This window comes from Gymnogyps californianus, chromosome 6 (genome assembly GCF_018139145.2).
Source record: "Gymnogyps californianus isolate 813 chromosome 6, ASM1813914v2, whole genome shotgun sequence".
In the NCBI taxonomy this organism is placed as follows: domain Eukaryota; kingdom Metazoa; phylum Chordata; class Aves; order Accipitriformes; family Cathartidae; genus Gymnogyps; species Gymnogyps californianus.
Window position 1 is genome coordinate 9,334,828 of NC_059476.1, and position 18,700 is coordinate 9,353,527.

General features: G+C 35.0%; 1 protein-coding gene across 1 annotated transcript in view; it reads right to left on the reverse strand.

Annotated features, from left to right (window-relative positions):
- Window positions 1–18,700, reverse strand: part of ATRNL1 (attractin like 1) — a 550,130-nt gene that overhangs the window by 355,456 nt on the left and 175,974 nt on the right. The window lies entirely within an intron of this gene.

The window sequence follows — 18,700 nt, forward strand, 5'->3', positions numbered from 1 at the left end:
TGATCAGTTATTTTACGGGAAAGAAGGTGCTTTCTTTGCTTCCTGGGCTATGCCAAGGGTGACAAACCTATCCAAATATTTTTGTAATTAACATGTTTCAAAGTATTCCAAAGCTTAGCACCTTTCCATAGGTATTCTGAGGAGACTGAGACATGTCTTTTTGATTTTTAAAAGCTTTCAGTGCAAAATTTGGTATGTATTCCAAAAAAACAAATACTGGCTACTGAAAAATGAAATGGAATAATAAAAAAATAGGTAAATTGTCAGAATGCAGTCCTAAAAAAACCCACCTGATCACCTGAAATATGCTACTTCCAAAGGGCCATGCTAAACAAAACACCCACTCTTACAGTTGAAAAACCTGAGAGCTGATTATTATTTATTATTTTTTAAATAAATAGTAAAAATAATAGTTTCTTGCTAGCAATGAGCCCCACAGACATGCTTAGGATCAAAGACTTTAACTATTTATGTGACCAACCACTTGCCTCTGTGTGATAGCAAATTTAAAAAAAAAAAAGTGCTGTAACAGAATGCTTTACTGCATCCCTAGGACTGATGAAAGTGGTAGATTAAGGGCAAAAAAATCGGGATTACAGAGTACTGAAAATTACTAAATGAGGACCTTTTTTGACATCAGAGAGAAATAAAGAGAACCCAGGAGGCATACAAAAATCCTGTTTAGTAATCCAAACATACGGTAGAGGTGGGATATTACTGATGCAGAGATTGTGTGGGAACAGTTACGGCATAATCCCTTCACAAGTCTCTATTTCACCAGCCTTGAGCACTTCTATTTTCTATCCATCATCTTCTGACTGTCTGTTGGTTTGCTTCTTAACTCAAGCCTGCATAGGATAATAGGCTACAATTACATTAACCGCCTTTCATCTCAGTTTGAATTAAATTTGTTCTGCGTGCCAGCATGAAAATCTGTCCGAAGTCATTTTGCTTAAGTCAAGGAATAATAAACTCCCTCAGTCCAATAATTTAGCCAATGGTTTTAATATTGTGAAATATTCAGATTTTTTTTTTAACTGAGAGATAATCTCAAAATTAGTACTTAAGAGGAAAAATTCAGTTACAATATTTGTCAGTAATATATATATATATAAAAATTCTGCATTATGATAGTGATTTTAAAATGATTTAAAATACAATCTTATCCTCCATTGTTCTCATGTTCCTAAGGTCTTTTTTCTCACTTGTTTTCAGATCGTGTTTCTAATTTATGCAAAAGTAATGCTATAATTTGTAACATTACCCACAAATTAGAAATGCAAAATATTTTAATGTCACTTGGAACACAATTCTGGTGACTGAAATGGTCCATCATGTCAGAAAAACAAAGTACTTGTCACATTTTCCATAAGTAAGAGAGAAATCAACTGAGACCACAGTGGAGAAATGCACTCTGAGGTGAATGCTCTTTTGGGAAGATCACAGTGGAAAAAATCCAAAGAATTCACTTTACGATTATTTTATATTTGCAGAGCATCCTAATGCATTATAGCAAACATTTCACTCTTGGATCAAATCTAAAGGTTTAATTTTAAAATTCTCCAGTGACCATCATGAGACAGGCTTAAAAAAAATGGCATCTTCTGTACTACATTTTTAAGCTTTCCATCTTCTTTCTCTATTTTTTTTTTGTTCTCTTTTGGATTTTTTTTTTTTTTTAAAGATATTATAACTGAAACAACTCTGTGATTTCAAAGTTCTACTTCAAAAGTGGCTTTGAAGAAGTGTCTTAAGCACCACATCATTTTTGAAATGGCAAAATATTTTATAAGCAATCTTGGATTCATTTATTTGTTTATTATCAAGAAGAATGAGCACACATGCAAAAGACAAAATGTCAAATTTACATAAACTACTCCTAAGAAATATACAAGAACTATAGTGAAATAGTGTGTTTTAAAAACAAAAAGTGCAGGTGTTCCTGATTTTTTTTACCAGGAAAGACATGGTTTCCATGTCATTTGGGGGGGGGGGGGATATGAAGATTTCCAAAACCAGGAAAAACCTTAGTTTTTGTCAGCTCCAGTTGATAAGTAAGAGCTATGCACCATGAGGAAAAAAAAAAAAAAAAGAAAAAGAGTGCACCATATGACCTACTGCCATAACAGAAGCAAATTTTGGTAATAGGGCTTGGATTCTGGAAGACAGAAGTATAGTTTTCTGTAGGAACATTAAGGAATATTCATGACTTCTAGCTATGACTGGAATTTGCAGAAGAAAATACTCAAACAAGTTGTTACCTGGTAGTTTTCATTACAGTGTGTTAATAGAATGTATGACAATCTACTATATTACGAGCAGGCAGAAAATTGGATACAATATACTATTTAGAAACACATAAAGCTGGATATTCTGGTGTATAGCTCATATATCCACTATGGGGGAAGAAGATGTATCAGACTAATATTTGGGTTGTACTATTCAATGCTGCTTTTCTGTATCTAGGCCTGCATTTAACTGGAATAACTTAATTTGGACTTCTATCACATTTATAACAAAGGTACATTAGTCACCATTTCTTTCATTCTTTTTTCCCCAATGAAAGAACTACTGTTTGCTGAACATTCACTGTAATTCATTTTAAGGTCAGTACTTAAATGACATTGGTGTAGCAGAAAATTTTATATGATGCAAACATAATAAAGACAAGAGACAAAGAGATTTCTAGGTTGCAGAAATTGTGTCAAAGGTAAAAGCTGAGGACAGGCATAGAGTATGCATGGGTTCAAATATTTCAATTAAAAGAATTAACATCCTGTGGCATAACAACTAAGTCTCAAAACAACCTGCAATGTTATCATAACTTTAACTGCATAGAAATACTTAAGAACATTGAGTAGACGATGAAAAACAGGCAGATACAATTCTACAAAACTGAGCACAGAGAAAGCTCTAATCAAAGCTTCCAAAGGGTAAATGTCAAACCATTTATTAAATCATGTAGTTAACTATTTTTCAAAAAAGCAACTATTTTCCAAAAAAGCAAGAACAAAAGCAACAAACTAATGGTATAGGAAAGGTTTCATGAAAAGTCAATGACAAAAAGACAAGAGCATTAAGAAAAAAAACATAATGAAGTTTTATCCTTTTTCTACCCTAAAAGCAGGGTTGCAAAATGCATTTGATTTTATACATGTCAAGGTGGTTTAAATACAACAGGAAAAGGTGAAAAAATCCTTAAGTACAATTCAACAATAAATGCATTTTCTTGTAAAAAAAAAAAATAAAAATAATAATGCATATCTTCCCCAAAGAATGGATTTACAGAATTCCCACTTCTGAATCTTACTTTTATGTGGATGACACTGAACAGCAGTAAAACTGTTCATCTGTTTAGGTGTGCTGTTACCTCTTCTTTTATTCATAAATATAGAGGAGGCAATCTTTCTGTTCAACATGAAGGATTGATTTATCTATTTTTCCATTTCTCACAATCATTATTTGTCACCTTCAACGTTACCTTACCTCAAAAAACCTTTCCTTTACCAAGTCCAGAAAACAACAAATAATAATAAAGAGAAGGAAAATGAATGAATGAAGAGAAGCAAAGTGTCAAGAGTGGATGGGAAGAACTTTGTGAACTAGTTTTGTGAAACTCTTGCTGCTATTCTGTACGTGACAATTTACAATTAGCCTCCCAAGAGCAGGAGAAAGTAAAAGTAAACCGTATGTTCTCCAATTTGCACCAAATCAGGGAAATATCCCCTCTTAAACTTAAGTAACAAGGTGTTATCGTGTATTTAAACATTTCTCTGAATCAGGGCCCAAATCTGTGATTAAATCAAGACTATACATAAGAAAGGATAAAATGACCTAAACGAGAACAGGATTAGAAAGTCATTTTGAAGCATCTGTTAAAAAGTAATTGCTGCCCTCATCTCCTTCTGGATCTTGTAAGAACTCATTTCCAGGCCAAATTTTTTTTTTTTTTAAAGTTAAACCTTCTTTATGAAATCTGATTTATTAAATCTCTTTTAGCATATCTGACTGTTCCTTTACCCTTTAATTCTTATCACTTCTCTGTGAGCAGCCCAGCAACTTTTCTTCCAGGACAGCGTGCCACTTCGGGCACATTTCTTATGTTAGTTTGTCAATCTTGCTGCTCTCCCTTTGGCCTCCTGCTGTAATTTAGTATTCCTAAATTTATCATTGCTCTGTGTACCACTGAGTGAAAGAAAAGTGTTGTGGCAGGCCAGATTTTCAGATCTGATTATAAGTTTGCCTTGACTCTAAATCAGACTCCTGTCACTATTTAAAACAGCTTTTCTAGCTAAGCATTCACTTTGACTTTTAGTACTTTGTTCTTTTTTTAAATTGCTGAAAAATTCCTTTTCTCGTAATATAAAAATAATAGATGGAGATGGAGAACTAAAGCTGTAAATCAATCCTTCTGAAGTGATAATCTAATAAACCACTCAGGCTTCACTGTTGAAGTTTAGGATATCATCAGGGCTCTTGGATTGATTTATGCCTTTGTAATCAAGCTCCCCAGCCCCATTATCTAGTAAGCTAGATAAAGAATACCACTTACTTTTAAATACATCCACAAAAAAAAAAAAATTATAGAGCTCAAAGCATGCAAAGGTTATGCAGCTTAATTTATATTTTATACTTTCTAAAGGTGATTCTTCAGTACAAAAGAGGAAAAGAATAAGGGAGCATTTCTAATATTAAGACATTATTATCTTTCAGCTGGTGAGTACAGATAGGATTGGGCCTATGCTATTTGTTGTTGCCCTATCAGTTATCATTCCCTGAAAATACCTTGCATATGACGGAGAACTTGCTTTTGGTGTCAAATTTTGTTAGTTTATATTATAAAAGGTAACATATTACAGATACTTTTCAGTAATACTGTTTATTTTAATTTACTGCCTTTTCATATTTTGTTTATTTTATGTCATTTCCATGATAATCCAGGCTAAGAATGAAAAGGCAAAGAAAAAAGGATGTTTATGTAAGCATACGTGCTTACATATGGTCAGTCTGTAGAATTCATTATCTCAGGTAGTTTATCTCCAGATTTTTAAACAGGAGTGAAACAAATACTCCTCTTAAACAGACAAATCTGCAGCAAGGAAGAATAACAATATAGGTAATCACATCAGATTTCACTGATCAACTATAAGACTTCAACCCCATTTCTGGAACAACATAGTTTCTATAGCCCCCTATTTTTCTTTCTGTTGGTTGTTAAACTACAATTCAAATATCTAGTTATCTAAGCAGCTCTTTAAAATGTTGCACGCAGTACCCTCATCTTCATAACAGAATAAAAAGCATAGATCATTTTAGTTAGCCCGTCATTAATACAGAAGCTAGTGTTACAGAAAGCTTTTCCAGCACTGCCTGTACTTGGGACATGGGGAAGCATGAGAACATGGGCTCTGCTGCGACAATTGCAGACATAGAGTTGAGATGGAAAGAAGACACAATATGTAAGAAAACCTGCATGACTTCTAGATGTCTGCACATACAACTGCAGAAGAATGCAAGTTTGTTGTAACTGGAAGGTTCCCCAAATTGAGGACTCTCTAAGCATGATTTAGCACTGTGTAATTGATGTGCTTAGTCTATATAACTATCAGCAGCTTCATGAAAAAAAGAAATGTGAAGTAATGCATTTCTCACTCCCATGTCTTAATACCAAAATATATTTCCTAGTTCTATCTATGCATAATTTTAATCCTTTATGTGCAAACCTCTTTTAACACTCTCGGCAACTACTGAAGCAATTTAAAACTAATAACTGGCAACAAAGTGAAACAAAATGTTTTAACTTTAAAACTAGAAATGTAACTATTGCAGCTAAATTTTCATCCATATGTAAAGGTATACAACTGACTGAAAGAGAAAACAGAAAATGAAAACAGCAGTAGGAAGATGCATGTTACTTCTATTAGAGACCATAAGAGGAGAAGAAAAGCAATCTTTCCATCACCAGGAGATTTCTAACAAATAGTGTCACCACTACCCATCTGACCTAGCATTTCCTTATTGCCGTATTAAAAACTGTTTTTTCTTTCCCTTTATTAGTGAATAAAATGAATATATATCACAAGCCAAAGCTGACAGATGTATCTACCAACAGGGTTTTCATCACAACGTGGCTTCATTTCTTTTACTTATTTGTAAGATTTTGAAAATAGATTTTTAAAATAAAAATAGGACATGGTATTTTGTGCAAGTTAAGTACTGAGCAATCCATATCAAGCAACATAAAGAGGCACTATTTTAATTCCAAAATTAGCTATGTGTTGATAGCTTAGAGAGAGCTATGAGCTATCACACTGTTATTTTCTTTTCCCACCGCTACCTATATACTTGTACTAGCTTAATGACAAATTGATTAAACCAGATGTTTAGTTCAACTCTAACAACTCTTGTACCAATTACTAATTACCATACTAATGGCCTATCAGATGTAAATTATAAACCTAGATCTACACTGTGCAATGGATAATATTTTATATGAGGGTTAAGATCTGAGAATATTGAAGCAATTTTCAAGAGCTTCAAAGAGTCATAAGCACTGTAGATCTATTAAGAAGAAATTAAGATTCACAGAATCTATTTCATTAAATTCATAATTCTTTTCATTAAAAAGAATCAAATGTTTGGATTACTACATACATTAACCTTGTACACTGAAAATAAGGAAAACGTGGATGTTCAGGACAGCTCTACCTTAGAAAATTGCTTTCCCTTGAAATAAAAACTTTCATGCAGATCCCTTTTCATGTCATAACACAAAACAGTAGGCCTGAGCAAATATTTATCATCAATATATTCTTCCTGCTTTAAATATTTCTACATTCAATACAAATTAATTCATGCAAATCATGATTGAACTAGGTATAGAAGTATATCCACTGCAATGTATTGACTTGGATAGCACAAGCCCTGACAACAGACACACAAAGGTAGTCCCTTGAGCCTTTGCTCAGTCCTGGGCAAAATTATGTGATCAATTTGCTGAATTAACCAGCATCAGCAACACAACACTTTAAAGCTACCAAATGCATACTCCAGTATTACAAAACTGTTTTCAACAGAGAACAACTCTATAATAGCTAATATTTTCAGTTACCTGTCAATTAATAAAATCAGCATCACCTTCAAATCATTCAACCTGATGTTCTTTTAAAATGGCAAACTTAATACAGATTCTATTGAAAAATGTTATTTTCATTGTAAATGCTCCTTGAACACATTCTCTGCCCAGCTTAAAAAGGAAAACCTGGAGCATTTAAGAGGTGTGTGTTACATCAGTTACACTTAGTAAAGAAAAACATGATGTGATGGTTAAATTCCAACTCACCTCCCATTAGGTATGTATTTTGAATTTTCCACATACTGAAATAGTAAGGGAAATCGTTATTTTGACAGGCAATATCCTAATGTTTTTATTTTATTTGTAAAATGGCCTGATAGTCCAAGATACAACTTTACTGACGTAATTCCTATCTATACTTCCTACTGGATTTAATTACAAAGCTATTTTATAGTTAAAACTAAATCCGTTTTAATAATGTTCAGACTACATTTAATCAAGTATCTCAGATAGAAAATGATGGATATTAACAATATACAGACATACTAAGTATAGAACAGGTCAAATAATTGCTTACTCATTTCTATTTAAAAAGATTTTTCTTTAAATAGAAAAAAAGAAAAAACCCTCTTTTCAGTCATTTAAAAAGCATAAATGCTATTCATCATTTACTGAGAATTCAATGCTTTGTGCCTCAGTGAATGTTGTCATTTCAGGAAGAAACAGCTTTATTAAAAAAAAAAAAAAAAGCCACAAACACAAAAGGTGTTTTGGGGGACATCCAATACTATTTAATAAGCTCACCGTTGAATCTTCCCTGTCACAAACCTCCAAAAAAAGTCAGAATTTACATGAACATGCAAAATTAACTGTGTGCAGAAACAGCTGGGGTTGCTTTGAAATAATCTCATTTTTACAGATTAGTTTCAAATGAGAAGAAACCACGTCATCTGTACCAAAACTCAATATACCTGTGGCCCACAACAATTTTTACTTGTTTTGCTCACAACTAGAGTTTCTGTTACAGAGTATTGAAAGTCTAACAGTACATAATGAAATACCAGTTCTGCATATTGAAATCAATGTCTGTATTTAAATCATAAGGCTTTTTACAATGTAACTCTACTCTTTTTAAACGTCAGCCATCCAAACCTCATTTCTGTTGATAATCATTTAATGAAAATGGATCAGTTCTCCTTTCTCTCTAATAAAATACTGTAAAAAATCTTGCTAGCTCCCCAATACAGTGCTACCATGAATGATTCAAGGGAAAGAATTTCATAAGGGTTTTTTACTAGAATATTTTTAAGCACTTCTACCAGAGAATGTTAAGTATCTATTTTATCCTTGGTAGAAACCACAGGAGAAAAGTGAAGCTGTACAAAGAAGATTGTAAACAATTAATGTATCTCCAGATGTAGCAATCAAAATAGTCTATCAGCATCTGCTACTTATCATCTCGTGTTGGTGCCCATTTGTAAGTAATGAGCAGTTGCATTGCACTGGGGCAAGAAGCAGCTGCTTAATCCAAAGCGCTTGCGGGGGGCAGCAAGCCAAGGCGGCCAACAACAGCAGGACGTCTTGGGACTGAGCTGCACACTCAGCACAACATCGCGTCTCGCAATGGAGAAGTGGGATTCCTGGGAAGTCAAGGGAGGGGGAAGGTTTCCTGGAAATATTCTCAAAGCTTTCACTCCCCGTCAGGCGAGCGGTATTTTTTTTTTGTTGTTTATGACTCTTTGCCACATGAATATTTGGGTGTATGGCTCCTAGAATCTGACAGACATTCTGCCTTGTCTCCTGATGGCTTCTTGTTGTTGCTGTCATCATTGTCACCATCCAGTATCATTCCAAGTATTTTTTTCAGTCACAATCTTGAAAATTTTGATTGATTTGTCTTACCCTAAATTGAAAACTAATAAAAAGAACCTGTTTATTTATGAAACACCTGAAAACTGATGGCTTTACGCATCCAAAACTGTTTGGTTTTTTTAAATACAGTTTTGATTAAGGTCACAACAATATTGCTGTAAGCCCTTCTTTTGCCTTATTTCCCTGCTTCTCTCCTCTCCCTACAACTGACAAACTGCCTTTGTCTAAGATGCTGATATGGACTACGAGCACCAGCAACAGTGGGGCATGTCAGGAAACTCTTTGGGTCTCCTCCTCGGCTCTTTTCCAGCACAAAGGACCAATAATGATACATAAAATTTTGATAAGCCATTTTTAAGGCTGATCTGTATCTCATATACTAGCCAAGATCTCCTCAGGAAGACCAAAATATTAAAATCACTCTGATAGCATTGATTTCTCAAATGCATACATATTCTAAAGCTGACCAGTGTTTGTGTTTCATGAAGGCAAAAATAATCATATATGTCAAAATCTTTGTTCTAGAGAAAGGGTCCATGAAAAACTCTACTAGCAACCTTTGTTTTCTGGAAGAAGCTTACCCTGAAAATGTTTTGTCCTCCATAAAGTTTTGTAGGAGTGTTTACTCTTAAATCTTTGAAAAAAGTTCTCCTTAAATATTTCCCTTCCACAAAGGAAATATCACTTTCCTCCCTTCTGCTCCATAGTTAATTGTCCAAAGCTGACTGGTAGCAGCAGTCAGCAATAATAATAGTGATGCAGAGGTTTGTTACAATAACATAGCATACATTGAATTTAATCAGTTACGATATGGCAGTATATACTAGAATTTTTAAAAAGAGCTCCCTCAAATATCTGGTTTTGTCAGTCACAACTCAGCTGAAGGTTTTTTTCTAATGACAGCAGGATGAGTAGCCAGAAAAGCCATCAATTACTTTATTTTCCTTCTATAAAGAGAACCCCTTATCTTTAACCAAAGCAATAGGAAGTCCCAAACAACTTCATGCTTCACTGGAAATCTGTCTTATTTTCTCTCCCCTGCCTGCAGCAAATATTCTAACTTTTAAAAACTGAAGTGGGGTTTTGGGTTAGGAAGAGATGGAGGATTAAGCATTGTTGTCTGAGATTTAGAAAAAAATAAGCTATCTTTTTAACTCTTAGAAAACAACCTGCAGGAGTTAATTTTATGGCATAGTCTGTAAAGAAAGATTTAACAGACTTCAAAGAGAGACAACTACCTAGGGAGAAGACTCCAACTTCACTGTCTCCTTAAGAGGGATGCAATGGAACAAAAAAAAGCATCAAAACTGAATGGATCGGAGCCCACATCCACAAAGAGACCTATGTGCTGTAATGCTTCTTATTGCCCACCAAATTGTTAGATGCCAGTTGCTCGAGTACAATTCCCAAATCCAGAACAACTACCACAACTGCCTGCACCAACAGGTCGCAGTTAGGTGCCTAGGGACAACACAGTTGGAGAGTTTCTTAGCTACCTGTGCACTCGCTTAGATGTGTTTTGTACAACTGGGAGTTACAGATCAAAACCATTTACTGGACTTAGATGTGTATACAGTTTCTCTGGACAGAAATACCTGGATCAGAATATTCACCGGGCAGGTGAGACATACAGGACATCAGGTGGACAAGTTTTTACTATCTGAAAAAGAGCTGGAACCTGACAGCAGGTATAGAGAATAGTGAACATTGAAGATGTAAAATGGTTAGGTCAGGCACACAGTGCCTGGCTATATTGAGGCACAGAAGTTCATTAATAAGGGGTTATAAAAAGTACTCTACTAGAGTAATTCACAGATGTTATCCTATACATGACAATTAATGAGCTGTGAGATTTATTATGGCTCCTGTGAACAATGACAGTTTATAATCCAACCACAGTAGCATGAAAAGAACAGAATAATTAACAGAGTTAGTGACCATGATACTCAAACTGGATGTATTTATGATTTGTGGGGAGCCCAGCATCTTATCTGGACAGAAGGAATAGTCTATGGGGGTATTTGGTTCATGCAGATTAGGAGAGACAACTGGCTGGTAGAATTGCCTGTTGAAAAGAAGCTTGTCTCCACTGTCAGAAACCTCCTACAAGTTTTTTCTGGAATCTGAACAACACTTTATGTTGGCTGTCTTACAAGAAATGCTCCAGTCTCCTTTTACAACTTCTCAAAGAAGCAGTGCCAAGAAGTGGTGTAACTGCATGCACCTCTCCCACTGGGCTGGTTGCTTTATAAGAAGAGTTGTTTGTACTGATTTTTGGCTTATGTTACTCCTCATAAGCCTCGGCCTCGCTAGCGCTTAGCTGCAGTTCTAGTCCTGGCCACAGAGAAGCATTCCCAGGTGCCTTCATTGCACACCCTAAAGGATGCAGCGCAGCACAGCCCCGCCATCATTTTCAACAGCTTGAACTGGGGAAAAAAAACCTCAAATTGTAAGGCTTTGCAACCTAGTGACCCTGTCTGAGATTAAGGCGAAGCATTGTGCTACGCAGATATGTGCAATTCTGCTTTAAAGTTAGCCCTAGGCAAGATGTAAAGCCAGCCCAAGCCACAAGGCCCTTCGCCCCCTCCTTAGCTGTAAAGGAACAGCCTCAAAACCTCCCGAACGCTTTCTAAAAACAAGCTCAGAAGCTAAGGTCACAATGTTGCTGGATAACAAAAAAATCAGACTCAATAATAAAGCAGTTTTATGGCAGTCATAACTTCCCTTCCTCTCCTCTTCCCAGTAACTCTTCCATGTGACACAGGCTATCCCTGTTTCTCTTTCTCCTGTATGAGAGTAACCATTAGCATCACTCCCACTCCTAAATTCATCCCGGTCCAGACTCAATATATACCTAATTAAAGGCAGAATAATTGTCTTCGCTTACATTTAGCTTTAAATCTTTATGGGTCTATTTCAGACCTAAAGAACTTGCAAACTTGTCTATTCTTGTGAGCTGTGTTACTCTATTATAATAAAAATAATACGTAGAAGCATTGCCTATACATCCTTAGACAATCGGGACTATAGCAACACTTGGCACTAAAAATTACTAGCACTTCTTATAAAAGGGGTTTGCTTTATAACAGATGCGTCCTGAGCACTGGAATTCAAAACAGGTCTCACTGACATGTCATCTCTGAAAGACTTAGGCAGCCTGCCCTGTTCCACTGCTTCACTGATATATCCTGCACTAAGCAAAACAGATTATTCAAATGCCAATCACTGAATGGCATGGCCATGGCACAGGAGGAACAATTTTTTAAAACCAAGGTATTTTGATTCACTTATTTTGAAAGAAAAATCCAGCACCATCTATTTTTCAAATAGGAAACAAAAAAGATATTAATTAAATCTATATCCAGCACAAATACTAACATAAACCAGTTGGGCACAAGAGACAGGTACACTGCCTGCATTCCTATTTTACAGCCAGGAGTGTCTGGAAAGTTGTAAAGAAAGTCTGTTTTGCTCTGCAGTTTGTATTTTTGGAGGTAGCCTGGAGAGGAAATAATGAATATAAAAAACCTTAGAGAACAACTGAAGCCCAGTGGTGAGTAGATTCTGCTCCGTTGAGCTTGCCAAACAAAAGATATATTTATATATGTGCATACAGTGAGTTATGGAAGAGCCTAATTTAGAAGCCAAAAGCAAAATCACTTTATTCTCATGAAAGAGAAACCCTCACGCTCAAACTGTTCTCCATTTTCCAGACAATTAGTACTGAACTCAGAAAGATAAAAGGCATATTTCATCGGAACGGAACACCTAAGAAAATTACATGTACCATTTTTAATTCAGCTCTTGGCAAGAGACATCTTGCTAACATAACTAGTTTCACATTGCAATATCAATATTGCAGTGTTCTCCAGATTTAACACATTCACAACTGGCCCACAATAAAGTGCCAACACACAAAGCTCTTGGCTAAGTGCTTGCAGCTGCTCCCTTAGCCACTAGCTCCTTCTCATTCTTCACTGAGAACACTGCCTTCCAGGAACAATACAGGACACTCAAACTCCAGTTCTTCTCCATTTTTACAAAGTCGGGCAATTTTCTGAATAAAATGTAAGTTTGCAATGTAACAATGCTTACGAGAAGTGTTGTTTCACATTTACAGAAAGCCCACAAGTCTGAAAGATCCCAGAGAGCCTCATGAACTTTACACATCATATACTAAATATACTGAAGAAGAGAAAGTGAGCCTACCGCAGCGCACACACACACACAAAAAAAAAAAAAAAAAAATCAACAAAAAAGGCTGATAGTGACATACAATACTGCCAAAACTCATTTAAAAAAATACTGCACAAGGCCCATTCCAAATCACAAACTTCATTTTTCTTCAAATTTTAGATTAAAAACTATGTCAAATGTTTCAAGTTCCTGATATTTGCCTTCTGAGTGTTTAAGCCATTAGAGTGCATTTGGGTCATGTTCTGAAGCTTTGATATTAGACATATTGTTTAAGTGAAAGTTGCAATTTAAGCAAAAATGATTGATGCCACATGAATTAAAGAAAAAAAGAAGTATCTCAAGTCCTTGACAGATCTGGCAAAAATTACAACATGTAGAGCAGAAATTTAGTACTTTTAAAATATATATTTAATGTTGAAGTGGGAGTTTTATTTTATTGTTCTCCTTAGCAACCTAACAATCTAGCTCTTTGAGAACTAGCTGAGGGCTTGAACCTATCCTTACAGAAGCAAGCTAAAATTTTCAGGCAGTTAAAGAAGAACAGAGGCAGTCAGTAAATCCACCTAGGTCTACATGCCAGATCTTGCTGGAATTCTCCTTGAAACATCACAGCTAATAGAGTAACATGCATAGGTACATCAAAGTTTTCTGTTAAATGGAAAACTCAAGGACTGGACTCAGCATGAACAAGGAGAAAACACCTCATGTCAAACACAACCAAATATGTAAAACTAACGGTGGAATATGACAAAATGACAGAAAAAGGGAAAAAAAAAAATCTTGAAAAAAAATTTAAAATACAGTTTCCTCTAGTATTTTAAACCATCAAATATTATACTTTTTAACTTCACTTTAGAAAAGCACAGATCACCATAGTAGCTAGCATTAAATGGATTCTATCCTCTATCAGGAAAAAGTTCTCCAACAGAAGAAGTTTTTTAATTAAACTTCCAGCAACTAGAATCTCCCTGGGTTGTGTGTGTTTGCTTGTTTTGGGTTTTTATGTGTGTGTGTCTTTGATAAAGGAAGTTCTAATAAAATGAATTTGTTATATGACTGCTGTCAATTTTTCCCCTACCAGAAAGCAGAAAGCAGAGCTCTGAGACGAAACAACAGGGAAGAGATTTACTCTGCTATCAGCAAATAAAGCTGCAGTAATATCAATAGAATGGTGAATTTGACTCATAACCCAGTATATTTTTACCTGCCTTTCCATCTGGTAAGAGGAATTATACCACTCTGTGAAGGGGAATTATACAGAAGAGGACAGCTGGATATTTTTAAATCTTATTCTTATGTAAATCAGACTATCAATAAGTGCTTATTATTTATGCACAGATCCTTACATTATTAAATAGCTTTTTAAAGCTTGCATACAGTGAAGATTTTACCAAATAAACAGGGTATATTTTTATAAATAAAATAGTATTTCTTTCACCTCTTCAGAAGAAATAACAGTATGACTAAGAAATGAATAGTCTGAATATTTATTAGAATTAAAATGAGCAAAATATTACTTTTTCATTCCAGAATACCCTGCATCTATACATTTTTATACTTTTAAATTTATCCTTCTTACAAGTACATAAAATACAGTACAAAATAGGATATTAAAATTAAGGAATTTTTTTCCCCCGATATTTTATTTCCACCTAGCAGTTCTTCATTACAGAAGTCTTGAAGCCCAGTTTTTGCCCAGTTCTTCCATGGTTTTTTGGCAGTTCATTTTTTTTTATGCACCACAGCAGACTTTCTCAACATTTTAATGTTTCCCAGTTAGATAAAATAATTATTATTCTGATTTATGCCTGGGAACTTAGATACACTAACATGATATCTAACCTGCCCATCATTCAAAGATACAGTTTCAATACCAACAGGACAGGTCCAATAGCCTAAAATCTGCCACAGTGGAACGTACTTAAGAAGAGAGATTGATTTTCTTCCCCCAAAACTACAGCAATGGCTGTAACTGGGAAGTATAGTGCAATAAATGTTACAGTACATCCAGTAAAATCTGACAATTTGAAAAATTCACTATGAAACCTTATTTCCACCAAGCATTTGTAACCCTGTAACCTTTCCAGATGCTCACAATATGTCCAGATTTACACAGATTTACAAGGGACGACAAAAGCTACAGACACATCTCCAGGTGAAGGCTGCCTCTTGGAAGAGCCCAGACATACCGAAACTTCTCAAAGAATGATTTACTACTCAGTTAATTCTATAATTTTCATATTTTTCTTCCTTGCATCCAGTAAAAGTTCTCTCATTTAATATCAAAATCTGAACTTTGAAACATCCCCTTAGCATATTCCTTACATTTCTACAGGCTATTCCTGAAAAGTTATCTGTGTATATAACCCTGCATATGGATACACTGGAACCTATGGAAATTTTAAAACCTCTGTAGACAAAATTCTATGAGGGAATAAAATGAGCAGCTAGCAAATCAAATATTACAGAAAATTAAATAAAATTACCTTAAAGTAATAGTTTTCACCTAAAAATATGTTTTAAGTCAATATGATTTTCCTGTTACTATCAATGGCACTTTTCATTATTAAAATTAAGGAGGAAAAAAAAATCTCAGTACTTTTATTTGTATCTATTTTTATTGTTATACAGTCTAGTTACTTTGAATAATCAAACCATTCTAATCAGTTCCTCCTGATTAGGAGAGTATTACAGGTTTTTACCAACTGAAACCACCTACTTAAAGGAAACAAAAATATTCTTTTCGAAAAAAATGTTGTCATGTGTCATTAAAGAAACATTGTAAAATAGAATGTAAATGTATGCTCAAAGCTGCTTTAGAACACTAACTTTGATTTAAAATGTCACTGTCCTTTGTGCTATCCAACAGCACAATTCAGAAATCAATATAACTGAGTATACTAAAAAAAAATTATAAATAAATAAAAAATAAGAAAAAAGTAAAGATGATCCTCCATAAAAACACAAATAACTAGCTGTTCTTAAGCTAGGGAGGGAAAAAGAAAAGAAAAAAAAAAAGTGTTGTAAAGTTTCCTTGATTTCCTAAAAACTCTGCCCCCAAGGCATGGTGTGTACTTCACATGACGAGCAGATATAAAAGCATCAGAGGGAAGGAGGAAGAGATGAAGAGAGGGAGAGAGAGAGATAACCTACAACTCTGCAGCTATGACTTTCTAATCAATAGTATTCTTGACAGGAATATAAATTTAACTTTCACACCGAACAGCTAGAGTTTGGAATTTTCACAGAAATCCTTATTTTAGAAATCACAAGGTTATAGGTTTGCTGCTGAGATTGCACAACAGCCTATCTAACCAGTCACAAAAAAAAAAAAAAAAAATTATCCAGAGCTATGGAGAACAGTATTCACACTTTGAATCAAGTTCCAGATGATTTATACAGAATATAATAATGTAATAAATACAAGTAAAGCATTTAGCTGATTTAAAATAATCCTTATCTTCTATGTAATGACTGTATATGTATTTTGACAATAAAATATGATACTTTCAAAACAGATTTTGAGTGTACGGATAATTTTTACAGAGGAAATAGTTTTCTGGTTTTTTTAAACACAATACGGATCTGATCAAGTTTGCATTCTTCATATGAAGTTTACAACTTAGATGGCAGTACGTGACTGGATTCAGTGATTCACGAGTGACCTATTTTTTATGTTCTTCATCTCCTGACGTTCTAAGGGAAATAATTAAAAAACAACATTTGACTGAACTTGCATACATCAATGGATCACTCTCCCAAACCAAGCATCAGAGTAAAATGACAAATCCTAAGCGTATCGTCTGATGACATGCACTAAAACTCTAAATCTGTGGTTATCGGCTTTCCTCAGGATATCCACTGATCTTAACAATGAGTCTCTAGTACTGAAATTTTATCCTAGATAGTCTCCTAATACGTTCAAAGTGTCTATAACTGGAACTGGTCTCTTTCTACATGTGCTGTCATAAACTCGGTAGTCTACATAGCCTTTTTTTTTTTTTAATTATTTTTTTTAAAGACCAGAGTTAGGAAAGGAGTTAAGAGCTGAAATTCAATTTTTATGCTAATATTTTTGCCTATGAACCCAACAGATGTGAAGCTCACAATCTGAAATGTGATCACAGCCAAAAACAATTTGAAAATGGCTGCTCTGCAGAGTTTATTTCATCCAAAAGAAGCCATTTGGAATACCACATGCTTCGACACAACAGCTTGCCCTGGATAAGCCTTTGGTCTATGTAAGAATCTAGGCAGGGGAATGTATTACATGTGACAAAACCACAGATTTTCAGTCTGAAATTGTAATTTTAAGTTTACTCTTGAAAAGTCCAAATTCAAATCTCTGTTTCCTCCATTTTGTGGAATTGCTGTAACTCTTGACCAGGACAGGAAAATCCACCACCAGGACAACCTTTTCTCTTCTAGTTCCGTAAATGGAATAAAAGAACCTTCTATGACAGGCATAAACTCCGGACAGCAGACTGATACGGCTGAGCAGCACAACCGACCGTATGAGACAAAAGTTCCAAATCAGAGCGGAGAAAACGATGATGAAACGGACACAAGACAAAGGGAAAGCAATGGCAAAATAGGTATGTGAAATACAGACTGGGGAAAAGGTCTATAAGGAGTGCCTTAGGCTGAATGGTAGTTGGTAGAGGAGTGGAGTTATGAGCAAAGAAACTGTTTCCTGTAGTTCGAGTGTTACGATGTACTGAGTAGATTCCACCCCCCCTTCTTTGTAAATAGGTAGAAGGGCATCAACATATGTCCATAGCACACTGGTAATCAAATCACTCATTAACATCTAGAACTGATCAAGTGTTTGGACACAAAAAGAGGAAAAAAATAACTTCTCAGTGAAGACTTAATTCAGAGTTTAAAGATATTATCACTCTTCAGCTTTTGTCATGATAAAAAAAATCATCATTTAGTCCTAATCTTGGTTTCCCATCTCATCCTGAGTTTCCAATTAGCTAGACAAAAAGTCCCAGAGGTACCACTGAAACAGTATACCTGCCAGTACAGCTTTTTCTCACAAATATACGCATAGCCTCTGCATCAGATATTTTTGTTTCTTGACTATTTATCAAGCAAAGCGTTAAGGGTAGGATTCAAGCCAGTTCATTAAATGTATCAAAGATGAATCCACAAATCCAGTGAAAGAACAGGCCTCATGGCAGGCAGAACATAACCTTCTGGCACCTCTCCCTGCTGGAGAGGAATAAGCTGCATTTATGCCTTTTCCCCAGTTTCAACCAACATTGCTAAGACTACTTTGGGGACAGATACTATTTAAAATAACTATAGTCGTGAAAGGAATAAGGTTCCTATTGGATAACGCAACGCACAGGATAGAATGAACTGAAAGGAACATCTTTAAATATAAGGCTATTCATACTTAACTTTAATGTGTTATTTCTCCTACTTGACAAATTCCTCCAGTAGTTCCTTGCTCTTAGTTCTCTTACTTGTTATGCTCTACCTTAAGTTGCAAGCTCTTCCTCTAAACAAACACAATAACCTATTCCAGTACAAAACAAGATGCGCTAA